At 47.7% G+C, this 12,722-nt stretch overlaps 1 non-coding gene across 1 annotated transcript; it reads left to right on the forward strand.

Moving 5' to 3' along the window:
- Positions 1–12,132: 12,132 nt before the first annotated feature.
- On the forward strand, positions 12,133–12,214 carry trnal-uaa (transfer RNA leucine (anticodon UAA)). Its single transcript has one exon. It is a non-coding gene; the product is annotated as a tRNA-Leu (tRNA).
- Positions 12,215–12,722: the final 508 nt, after the last annotated feature.

Below are 12,722 nucleotides of genomic sequence, written 5' to 3' on the forward strand. Positions count from 1 at the left end.
TCTCCTTCACTCCTTCCCTTGCTCTATCTCTGTTGTTCTCTCTCTGTCTCCTACTCTCCCTCTTCACTCTCTGTCCGTCCCCTACTCTCTATGTCTCCTTCCCTCTCTAATTCTCTGTCTCCCTCTCTCATCCCGTCCTCCTCTCCCTGTCCCTATCCCCCTCTCCATCTCTCTGCTCAGCTTCCTCCTGCTCTCGAGAATGTCTCTCTCTCTCTCCATTCCCCCTATGTTCTGATTGAATTGTCCTCCCCTCCCTCCCTCCCATTTAAAGTGTGTTCCCACCTCCCTGCCCTGTCCTGTAGACATTAGCCCCATCACTATCACATTGTGGGGGGAGGGGGAGGAGAGGTGGAGGAGGTCTAGGCTGGGGAAAGGAGGGATGATATACCCACTATCAGACCATCAGCAAACAGAGACTGGCCCCTGTAGACAGGTTCCTGTGATGTGTAAGGGGCAACCCACAGGCTGAGGTGCGCACAGCAAGATCCCACAGACAGCCAGGTGTGGGACTGCTGAGGAATTCCCTGTACACTCTGACAGAACCGTCCCCACCCACCCACACTGTTTCCAGTACCACCCCAAACACCCCCATCCCCTCACACACATGCACAGTGAGGGGCTGACATTGGAATTCTGCACAGCAGGATCCCACCAGCCCATGCTGAGGGACACTGTGAGGGTGTCTGTACCTTCACCATCCACATTCAGAACCACCACCCCCCACCCTCCTGCCTGAATGTGTGAAGTGTGGTCCACTGCTACTGGAAAGGAAAAGGATGAAGGCTGTTCCTGCACAGCAAGATCCCACAGACTGCAAAACTAGGCAAAGGTGGAGTGAAGCTAGAGCTTGTGATAGGCTCTGCGCTACAGTAAAAGTAACCAATGAGGTGAAAGGGGACGACCGAGATACGCAGCTGAGCAGCATAAATCATAATGTAACCCTCAGATCGGGGTGCTCACTCATGAGGCACCCGTTCTTGCAAGGACATATCAATAAAATGTGCTGCTTCAGAATTTGACTCGGACTGGAATTTATGAATATGTGAGTTTTCTTTTTCACACAACTCAGAGATAATTGGGCAACATCAATACACGGGTTTACACACCGAGCAAATCCTTTCAGGTGCTGTTTTTCACAACAACAGAGACAGACCTGCCATGAGATAGCAACTTTAAACTCAAGGATACAATCTGTGGGAGTGACCAGATAATCTATTATTTCATTTAAAAAAATCATAGAATCAATCCAGTGTGGGAACAGGCCCTTCGGCCCAACAAGTCCACACTGAACCTCCAAAGAGCAACCCGCCCACTGAACTGTTTTCAGTAAAAAGCAATTGATCCCAGGTCACTGCAGAGTGTAAGAATCTGATGCCTTTCCCTCACTATCCTCCTCCAATCCCTGGGAAGATCTGCTCCCACACCATGTTCCATCCTAACTGCTGACTGTGTTAGATACATTAATACATTGGGGATGGGCGGGGGTGCTTTTAAATCTGGGATCTTGCTGTGTAACTTGCCTTCAAAATGCCCTCGCATTCCCTTTCAAGTAACTTTTCCTTCTTTTATCCCGATGAACTTTTGTTGGGAAAGCTGCAACGTGAAGATCCAAAATGTTCAGGCCGAGGGAAGCCTTGGACAAGCTCCAGAGGGGGACATGGTTCTAAGGCCTGAGGCCTGGTCGACAGGCTGCATCCCATGGTGGCTGACATAAATTGTGTGTTTATTTACCCTGAGAATTAATCTCCTCTGGGGGGGCCGCTGGGTTTTAGGGGCCTCTGGTTAACTGGCTTCTGTTGGATTGTGGCCCTGTCATTTTTAAAACAGGTTTGAAACCTGGGGTTAAAGTATGTCAATCCCCAGGATCTGAGAGGCTGGACTCCCCGAGGGGGAAATTAAAGCTCAAATGATGTGACCCTCTCTAAACACTTGTCATAAAGTCAGAGTAATGTGGGTTATAGAGAGGGCAGGATGAGAAAATTCAATAGTGAGAGAAAGAGAGTGAGAGGGAATGAGTGAAAAATTGAGAGAGTAGGAGAAACAGAAGGGGAGAGAGAGGGAGAGGCATTTTGAGATTGTGAAATCGCTGCAATGTTTGATTCTGGGGTGACACGAAATAATTAAACTGAAGCAGCATCACAGAGGGGGAAAATGATCAGAGTAGTTAGCTGCTGCATTGTTGCATGTGGGATCTTGCTGTGCACCAGCTGTCCCAATGCTATCACTGCAGGCAGTAAGGGGTTTAATCAGCTAACCCGTCATTTCAAAATTTTCCAAGGCTTTAGCATGAAAACACCGCTCATCGCTCAATATGTTTGTGTTTGGATGTTGCTGAGAGATTGTCTGTGTGACTGAGAGGGGAAAACCTGGGATCTTGCTATGCTATTACTCTGTATGATTTTCCTCCTTTGCTTTTCAACTAATGCTGTCTCTTGCCTCCCACGGGTTCTCGCTGGCCCCTGGAAGATTCGAAGAGAGAAACTTTAAGTTCAGGAGACCTTTGAACAAGAGCTTTCTCCAGAGGGGACACGGTCCTGAGGCCTGAGGCCTGGTCGACAGGCTGCACCCCTTGGGGGCCCTCGTCAGTTGTGTGTTTATTTACCCCGAGGTTTAATCTCCTCTGGGGGACCCTGGGTTTTAGGGATCTCTGGTTAACTGGCTCCTGTCGGATTGGGGCTCTCTGGTGTTTTTAAAACACGTTTGAAGCCTGGGGTTAAAGTAACTGGGGCCTTGGGATTTGACACAAACACATCAATCCCCAGTGAGAGTCTGACAGACAGGACTCCCCAAGGAGGGAATTAAACCCTTAAATGAGAAACTCCCTACAAAGACTTGTTCTATAGTCAGAGTAATGTGGGAAGTGTACAGGCCTGGGTGATCAAATGTGATAATTGCATAAATAAGACACAGGTTGGCCATTTCAATTCAATTCCCTGAGTATCAGGGAGGGGATCTCTCTCTTTCTCTCTACCCTCTCTCGAACCCTCTCCAGCTTTATTTATTGGTTTTTCAAACAAATAAAACCGCCCCACACACAGCAATGTGACTCGTGGTTATTTGAAGTGGGGGAGATGGAAGTACTTTGTAGCACAAGGTGATTGTTTCTGAGACAACGGGGTAAAAACACACAAGATACAGAAAGAGAGAGAGTGAGTGTGGGAAGGAGGGAGCGATAGAGGGATAAGATGTGTCTTTGTAGCTGTCAGCAAACAGAGCCCAGGCCCTGGAGACAGGTTTCTGTGATGTGTAAGGGGTAACCCGCAGGCTGAGAGGTGCACAGCAAGATCCCGTAGGGAGCTGGGTGAGGGAACACTGAGGGATTTCCTGTACACTCTGACAGAACATTCCCACCCATTCACATCATCTCCAGAACCATCCCCAAACACATCCATCAACACACACAGACACATACTCACACACACAGACACATACTCACACACATAGACACATACTCACACACACGCACACACACACACGCACGCACGCGCACACACACACACACACACGGACTGACAGTGGAATTTTTCACAGCAGGATCCCACCAGCCCATGCTGAGGGACACTGTGAGGGTGTCTGTACCTTCACAGTCCACATTCAGAACCACCCCCCACCCTCTGGTCTGAATTTGGAAAGTGTGGCCCACTTCTCCTGGAAAGCAAAAGGATGAAGGCTGTTCTCGCACAGCAAGATCCCACAGACTGCAATGTGGAAACTGGCCTCCCTGTTAAGTTACCAACAAATGCTAACCTCCCCCATTTCAATTCCGGGGCTGGATGGAGAGACAGGGAAATTCAGCCCTTTCCTGACCCTCTACCGTCACCTCAGCTCCTCAGTAAGCTACGTTCGAGTGGTGCCTACACCTTCCATTGAACCCTCACCGCCCCGTGGTCCTGTCCAAAACACAGATACGGCCGTCCAATGATCACAAAGCCTCACAGAGGCTCAGGACTCCTGACCTACCCATCCTCCCCACACCCCAACACAATCCCCCAGAATGGGCTAAAGTTGTAATGCAGGGAACACCGCACAGCAAGATCCCACATGGAGTCTCACTGTGTTCCAATAGGAACACCTCACACCCACACAGTTAGAACCCAGAGGCTGCACCATCTCTGTGTGTATCTCTCTGTCTGTCTCGTTCTCTCTATCCCAGGCTGCCAACTTTACTCACGGGCTGGGAACGATTTCTCCTGCACTTTCAATGTACAATGTGTGAACACTGGAGACCCACCTCCTCCCCACCCCCAGCCGTTGGGCCTATTCACTGCCTCCACATCACCCACCCCCCTCCCCAATCCAGCCCTCTGATCCCACTCCCATCCTTCCCTTTCCATGCTCTCCCTCTCTCCATCTCTCTTTCCCCACACTCTCTCCGATTCCAGCCTCTGTCTCTGAAATGTGGTCACTCCCATCATTTTGTAATCCTGACCCGTCACATCGCAGCCTTGAGGGTTTAAAATGATTGGACAGTCTGGAGAGATTGAGGGAGTCAGGGGGCAGACCCAGAGTCAGGAATGGTGACGGAGAGAGGGAACAAGAGAGACAGAGAGAGGAAGGCAGAAAGGAAGACCCAGACTATGAATAGATAGAAAGGGAGGGAGATCCAGTCTGAGGGACGTGCAGAGAGAAGGAGATGGATAGAGCAAGAGAGAGACAGAGAAAGAGAGAGAAACAGAGAGAGGAAGGCAGAAAGAAAGACCCAGACTATGGACAGACAGAAAGGGAGGGAGAACCAGATTGAGGGAGGTGCAGAGAGAAGGAGATGGATAGAGCAAGAGAGAGACAGAGAGAGACAGAGACAGAGAGAGGAAGGCAGAAAGAAAGACCCAGACTGTGGACAGAGAGAAAGGGAGGGAGACCCAGACTGAGGGAGGTGCAGAGAGAAGGAGATGGACAGAGCAAGAGAGAGAGAGAGAGAGAGAGAGACAGAGAGAGAGACAGAGAGAGAGAGAGAGAGACAAGGAAAATGTAAAATCCAAGCCTCTGTAAACTACATTTTGATACAGAGCCACTTGTTGCAATGTGGGAGACTCTGCAGGTGATTTGAGACACAGCAAGATCCCACAAGTAGCAGTGTGACTGCAGACAGATTGTGTGTTTCACTGACGCTGGTTAAGGGTTCAAAGATCCTATTGTTTGACAAATTCAAACCACTTCCAACTCTCTCGCTCTCTCTCTCTCTCTCTCTCTCTCTTGCTGCCTCAGTCTCTGTCTCCACCCTTCTCGATCTCTAATTGTTTTCTGTCTCTCTCTGATTTAATCGTGAACATGGTAATATTTATTTCATCTTTTAAAAGACAGCAGTGTTCATATTTGACAATATTCCCTTTTATAATCCGGGGCACTGTTTCCCAGCAGTCTCTGTGCCAGTAATACTGTGGGCCATTGACACACAGGGAGATCCAACAGGGTACTCCCTTCCTGCTCCTGAATGTGCTCAAATCCCACTTTTCTATCCAGCAAGAGACTGTGGATTTCTTTGAGACACTTTTTTAAAAAAAAAATCACTCCCACTATCCCAGAATTTAATTTTGTGGATGATACTTTCTAGAAGGAAGTGATTGGAGCTGTGCGGTGATGGGATATTGGAGAGTCCCGTTCTCTCCCCCCTCCCCCAGTTCCTGTCTCCCTTTCCCAGACCAGCTACAAAGACACATCTTATCCGTCTATCCCCCTCCTTCCCACTCTCTCTCTCTCTCTCTCTCTGTGGATCTTGTTTCTTTTACCCCTTTGTCTCAAAAACAATCACCTTGTGCTGCAAAATATTTCCTTCTCCCCCACTTCAAATACCCACGAGTCACATTGCTGTGTGTGGGACGGTTTTATTTGTTTGAAAAACCAACAAAAAGAAGCTGGAGAGGGTGTGAGAGAGGGGACAGAGAGAGAGAGAGAGAGAGAGAGAGATCCCCTCCCAGATACTCAGGGATTGGGCCAACCTGGGTCTTATTTATGTGATTATCACATTTGGTCACCCTGGCTGCAATGTAGGCCACTCTGCAGGTGGTTTGTGGCACAGCAAGATCCCACAAGTAGTACTACTCTGATATTAAAACAAGTCTTTGGAGAGAGTTTCTCATTTAAGGTTTCAATTCCCTCATTGGGGGAGTCCTGGCTGTCAGACACTCACTGGGGATTCATGTATTTGTGTCAAATCCCAAGGCCCCAGTTCCTTTAACCTCAGGCTTCAAACCTGTTTTCGAAACAACAAGGCCCCAATCTGACAGGAGCCAGTTACCCGAAGGCCCCTAAAACACAAGGTCCTCCAGAGGAGATTAAACCTCGGGGTAAATAAACACACAACTCACATGGGCCCCCACGGGGTGCAGCCTGTCAACCAGGCCTCAGGCCTCAGGACCGTGTCCCCTGTGGAGAAAAATCTTGTTCAAAGGTCTCCTGATCCTAAAGTTTCTCCCTATGAATCTTCAAGTGGCCCATGGGAGGAAAGAGACAGCATTAGTTTAAAGGCAAAGGAGGAAAGTCATTACAGAGAGATAGCACAGCAAGATCTCAGGTTTTCCTCTCTCAGTGGCACAGACAATCCCTCAGAAACATCCAAACACAAACACATTGGGCGATGAGCTGAGTTTTCATGACACAGCCTTGGAAAAACTTTGAAATGATGGATTAGCTGATTAAAACACTCACTACCTCTCTTGACAGTGTTCGGTCAGCTGTTGCACAGCAAGATCCCATATGCACCAATGCAGCAGCAGCGAATTACTCTGATCATTTTCCCCTCTGTGATGCTGCTTCAGTTTAATTATTTCCTGTCACCCCAGAATCAAACATTGCAGCGATTTCACAAACTCAAAATGCCTCTTACTCTTGATCCCCTTCTGTTTCCCCTGCTCCATCAATTTTTTAAACTTTTCTCTCTCACTCTTATTCTCTCATTGTCGAATTTTCTCATCCTGCCCTCTCTATAACCCACATTACTCTGAGTTTATGACAAGTCTTCAGAGAGGGTCAGATCATTTGGGTTTTAATTCCTCCCTCAGGCAGTCCTGCCTCTCAGACCCTGGGAATTGACATACTTTAGCTTCAGGCTTCAAACCTGTTTTAAAAACGACAGGGCCGCAATCTTTCAGGAACCAGGTAACCAGAGGCCCTTAAAACCCAGGGTCGCCCCCAGAGGAGATTAAACCTCGGGGTAAATAAACACACAACCCACTGTGGGCCCCCAAGGGGTGCAGCCTGTTGACCAGGCCTCAGGCCTCAGGCCCGTGCTCCACCTCTGGAGGTTATTCTTTCCTGGCCTCGAACATTTTGGATCTTCACGTTGCAGATTTCCAAAGAAAGTTTCTTCAGGATAAAAGATAGAAAAGATGAGTTGAAATGGGGAGTGAGAGCATTTTGAAGGCAAGTTACACAGCAAGATCCCAGGATGAAAAGCACCCCTCGCCCATCCCCAATGTATTAATGTATGTAACACACTCAGCAGTTAGGGTGGAACATGGTGTGGGAGCAGATCCTACCAGGGATTGGAGGAGGATAGTGAGGGAAAGGCATCAGATTATTACACTCTGCAGTGCCCTGGGATCAATTACCGTTTACAGAAATCAGTTCCCAACTTGTATGTGCCTGTAGTTCCCTCCAATCTGAAACCCTCTTTACCCTCTGTCCTGTCTCCTGTCTGAGCCAATGGTGTAATCCTTCTGTTCCTGACCCTTCAATCCCACGGGCATCAATTTTCTTCACCCTTCCAATTGGAGACCTTCTCTCATCCACGTGAAGGAATTAGACGCTGACATTTCCATTTACACTGTCTCCCATCAATCTCCATAGGATCCATATCACAGAGGTTAGACAGTGTTCCCAGCAAACACTCCCAGGGGAGAGGGAGCACAGGGTTCCAGACAATATAAAGCTCCCATTAAACTGTCCCCATTTAAATCCCCAGGGCAGGTAGAGAATGGGGTCAGATACAGAGTAAATCTCCCTCGACACTGCAGCATTTCAAATTCCCAGACCATTTTGAGCACGGCGTTAGGTACTGATTAAATCTCCCACTTCCCCCATCCTGTTCACATCAAACTCAATCAGGATAGCTCCATCACTGGGTTAGATAGAGAGGATGTGTATGTTTGGATTTCAGCCCCGATCCAGTTGGTGATGATCACGGCCTTGTTAAGTGTGTTTGGGAATGGGGAAGGAGCTGCGAGCAGGGTGATGGTGGGATAGTGGGGAGCAGAGCTGCCTTGCGAGCAGTTGACCCGGGTTTGATTCCCGGCCATCGCAGTGTTGTGGTTTGAAAACAGTCTTTTAAAGTGGGATAAATCGAGGAAATAAATCTTTCATTCTGTGGTAAAACGGATCTGTCAGATTGCTTTTCCTGGCGATGGTTTCTGTGAATTGCAGTGTGGAACCGGGCAGCATTGCTCGGCATCTCAGAAGCTTTCCCCTCTGCTGCTTCCCATTTCTTATTGAAATATTGGGTGCAGCACAAGGATGGGTTTGTTTTGTTCGAAAAGTGAGAGACTGCTCCCGTCAGGAACCTGAAATAATTACAGAAGCCGCTGGAAACACTGAAGAGTTCCAACAGCTTCTGTAGTGGTGGGGAGGGAGAATTAATGTGTCAAATCTACACAAGGATAAAATAAACTCGAGCCAGAAAACAATCAGAAATCCTGACTCTGCAAACATCCTTGTAAATCTTTTCTGAATCTTTACAAGTTTCACACCATTCTCCCGATGCACAAAGACCAGAATTGTGTGGTTTATGGAATGTTACTATATCTGAACAGTTGTTGTTTATAGTTAAATAATGTTCATTTAGTTCAGGGTTTCAATCGAGTTCGGTTTGTCCAATCTTTCTTCCTTATGTTTGTGTTCCAACGATAGTGTGGAGTAAAGTGTGTTTTGATTCAAGCCTGGCAGTTTGAACAATTGAATAACAATGCCTTACACTTACCTTTAGAGAATTATTTCAAAAAAGGCCTGTGTCATTTTCTTAATATATTTTCGGGGGGTTTGGTTTGTTTCATAACATTCTCAATGTCTGTGAATAAATGTGCCCACAGTCCTGAACAATGACATGTACCGAACAGAGGAGGAGACACAGACACGGTAATCATTCTTATTACCCCGGACAGGAGTTATTTAGGAATGATATTCCTTAGACCGGATAGAATTGGAGAATACACATTTCCCGGGAGACTGAGAGGTCACTAACAGAGCGGGAGCTGGAGAGTCGGGAACAGAATAACAGGGACAGTCCGCTCTGTTCACTCACCCTTCACCCCTCAGTGAATCCAGTGCCAGGAATGACTGCTATTAGTCAGACTGACAGAATGTGATCAGATACACACACTGTCCTTCCACATCATCAATATCGTCCAGCTCCCACCCTGTCTCAGCTCATCTGCCCCTCTGCCATCTTCAATATTTTAATCGGGGCAGCATTAAGTGCCGTGCTTTGAGCTGAGTTGTCTTACCTTCTGTACTCTCTCTCTAAACGGCTCCAATTCCCCCCGATCCCTCTCCGGTTAAAGATGCTCCTTGAGATCTGCCCAATGAATGAGGTAGACCGTCACCTGACCCAATATCCCTTTCGGTTGATCAACATCTACTGTATTTAAAACAAAGAACTGCAGATCCTGGAGAGCTGACAGATAACACAGAAATTACTGGCGGGAATTAGTGGGAGTGGACTCATTTGTGGGAGAACTCCGAGTGAACCTCTGGAGTCCAGGGATTGTCCTTCAGAACTGAAGGGATCTGATGCTGATGCTGTCAGACCTGCTGAGCTCCCCCAGCAGTTTCTGTTTGTATTTCAGTCCCAATCCAATTGGTCCTGATCACGGCCTTGGGAATACCTTGCCAATTACTGGGAAAGGGTTGGACATGTCTCCTTCCCAGCAGTTAAACCGGGCTCGACCCCCTGCCATCGCACTGTTGCACTTTGAAAGCAATCTCAAACGGGGAAAAACGCCGAGATGGAATGAATGAGATTGAACTCTCCGAGGTTTCCCAAACATGGCCACATGAGGGGTACAGGGTGGGTCCCACCTGCTATTACATTCTCAGAGCTGGGTTACAGGATTAGTGCTCATGTGCCTGACTGGGATAGTTCAGCTGAGACAAGATGCTCTGTAGAAATTCCCCAAGGTTCCTTCCAGAGCAGCTTCCAGACCCACAGCACTATCATGTGGAATGCTGAGCACAGCAGATACACGGGAACACCACCATGTGACAATTCCACATCAAACCACTCCCCACCCTGGCTTGGAAATACATCTCAGTCCCACAAGTGCCATTGCTTGGAAATCCTGGAACTCCCTCCCTTACATCATTGTGGGTTTATCTTCACCAAATAAATGGCAGCAAATAAACGTCACCTTCACCAGAGCAATTATATCTGAGCAATCCGTGGGAACACAGCGGCAATGACCCAAACACATGAATGAATCACAAAATAATGCTCAATATTTGGGGCCCGTGTGCTCCAGGACTGAGTATCCGAATAAATTGGGTCGATATTCGCGAAAATTAAAAGGTGGTTTCATTGGAATGTCCCAGATTGTAAGAGGCTTGAGAGGGGAGATGCTGAGAAATTAATCCTGTGGGTCTGGGAATCTGAAACACAATAACACTGTCTCAGGAATTGCTGGAAAAGCTCAGCAGGTCAGGCAGCATCTATGCAGAAAAATGAGTGTTAATGTTACAGCATCCGCAGTTCATTCGGGTTTGATTGTCACCCTCTCAGGGTTAGGGGCAGGTTATTTGGGACTGAGATGAGGAGACAGCGCTTCACTCTCAGGCTCTGTCAGACCTGCTGAGATTCCCCAGCAATTTCTTGTTTGGATTTCAGCCAATTGGCTTCAGTAATTGAGGGGAATGGTGCTAACCAACACTGAATTGGAGAATTGGTGCGGGCCATCTGTAAATGAGAGACCTGGAGCACAGTGGAGCTAAATTAGAGAATTGGTGCATGGCAACAGTAAATGGGAGAATTAGAGTAACTCACCCTTAAATGGTAGAATCGGGCTCGGGCATCAGTTGCTGTAATGAAACGGTGGGCAATCACGGTGTGAAACGTTGTTATAGCCGTCTGGTTTCCTTCATTCCTGTCCTGGTCAGGGAGGCTGCGGATTGGTCCTCTCCATCAGATGGAGGTACCAGCGCATTGTTGACCCAATTTAATCAAGAATGGAATTGGTCATCTTCACTTCTCATGGTTCATTGTTGTTCTGTTTTGTTGTATGTTACTTGAGCACTTTCTGGGAGTTGACAATGCATTAAAGCTCCAGTATGTTCGGAAGCACGGTTTGGAATTGTCTCGCTGCCGTTTGTGTGAGCAGTACATGACATAGACGAATCGCACTACCTCAAAGTCAGCATGTCAGTGTGTCTGGCAATGGTTCCGCCTTTTCTGTTTTGCTTCCGTTCCACGCTAAGAGTTGTGAGTTTTTGGATTCGCTGGTGTGCTGAGGGGGTAAGACAATTTGTGTGGTATTTTTCTTCAGGCCAAACTCGACCCTCCAGGAAAAATAGCCAAACGCGCTGAGGAACAAACAGCACGCGTTTTTAGCAAATGGTGGATTGAAGCTGGTGTCAGCTTCTGGAGCATCTCAGAGTTGCCAAGAACGGAAACAGACCCTGCTATCTAACTTGCCAATGCTAAACAGATAACCGAAATTAATCTAACCAATGTTTGCCAAAATTTGTCCCTTATCTCTCCGAACCCTTTCAGATGCCCTTGAAATGTTGTGAACGCACCAGTCTCTGCTACTAAATATGGCAATTCATTCTGTGCACACGGAAATGTCTGTGTTCAAAACAAGTGTCCCTCACATCCCCTTCAAATGTTACTGTTCTCACATTAAACCAATGTTATCTCGCTTTGAACTCATGTGCCTTGTGAAAAATTATTCCCTGACTCTTTTCTCTGTCCGTCTGCCTCATGACTTTATAAAATTCTGTAAGGCCATTCCTCAGCCCTGAAGCTCCAGGGAAAACTGTCGAAGCCAATTCAACTTCGTGCTATTGTTCAAACAGTGCAAACCTTGCAAACCCTTTCAAATACTTTCGAAATTGCACCACATTCGTGACTGAATGCACGATCTCTTCGTGCCTGAAGTGAAGCGATGCTGAAACACTAGTAATGACAATTTTGGCATTGGGCACCTGTAAGGTAGCGTGGCCGAGTGGTCTAAGGCGCTGGGTTTAAGCTCCAGTCTCTATCGAGACGTGGGTTCGAATCTCACAGCTACCAAAGTGGTGGTAGATCAGCTGTCCACAGTTGAGCCTAGCATTACCTGAGCAGTCCTTCTACGTTCTCGTCGTTGTGTTTGGCGCTGCTCAGGCCTCTGATCCAGGCTGACTTGGAAAACAGTGTGAGTCCTTGTTGTCGGAGCCTCCTCAACCACTCTGCTTTTGGATATCTGCGTGGCCAGTGACTGTCTCAAATTGGCTGAAAGTTTGTGGTGGTTCGAACCTCAATTATTTCAGTTACAAGCATTGAGACCGACCTTGTCCCGACACTGCAACCACGAGAACTCAGCAGAGTCTGCAGCTGGATGTGGCCCCAATCTCTCCAAGGCCCCGCTGTCAACAGAGAGCGGCGACTGCGGCTTCCTGCTCATCCCTGGGACACAGCACATGGAAAATCCTTCCCCAGGAACGGCTCTTCCCGTGTGAAAGGGACAACCATTCCACTTTAAATTGGACACGGCTTCAGAGGATTGCTCCTGTTCTTAGAACGTTTCATAAACAAAACTCCT

This window comes from Chiloscyllium punctatum, chromosome 7 (genome assembly GCF_047496795.1).
Source record: "Chiloscyllium punctatum isolate Juve2018m chromosome 7, sChiPun1.3, whole genome shotgun sequence".
Taxonomy (NCBI): Eukaryota; Metazoa; Chordata; class Chondrichthyes; order Orectolobiformes; family Hemiscylliidae; genus Chiloscyllium; species Chiloscyllium punctatum.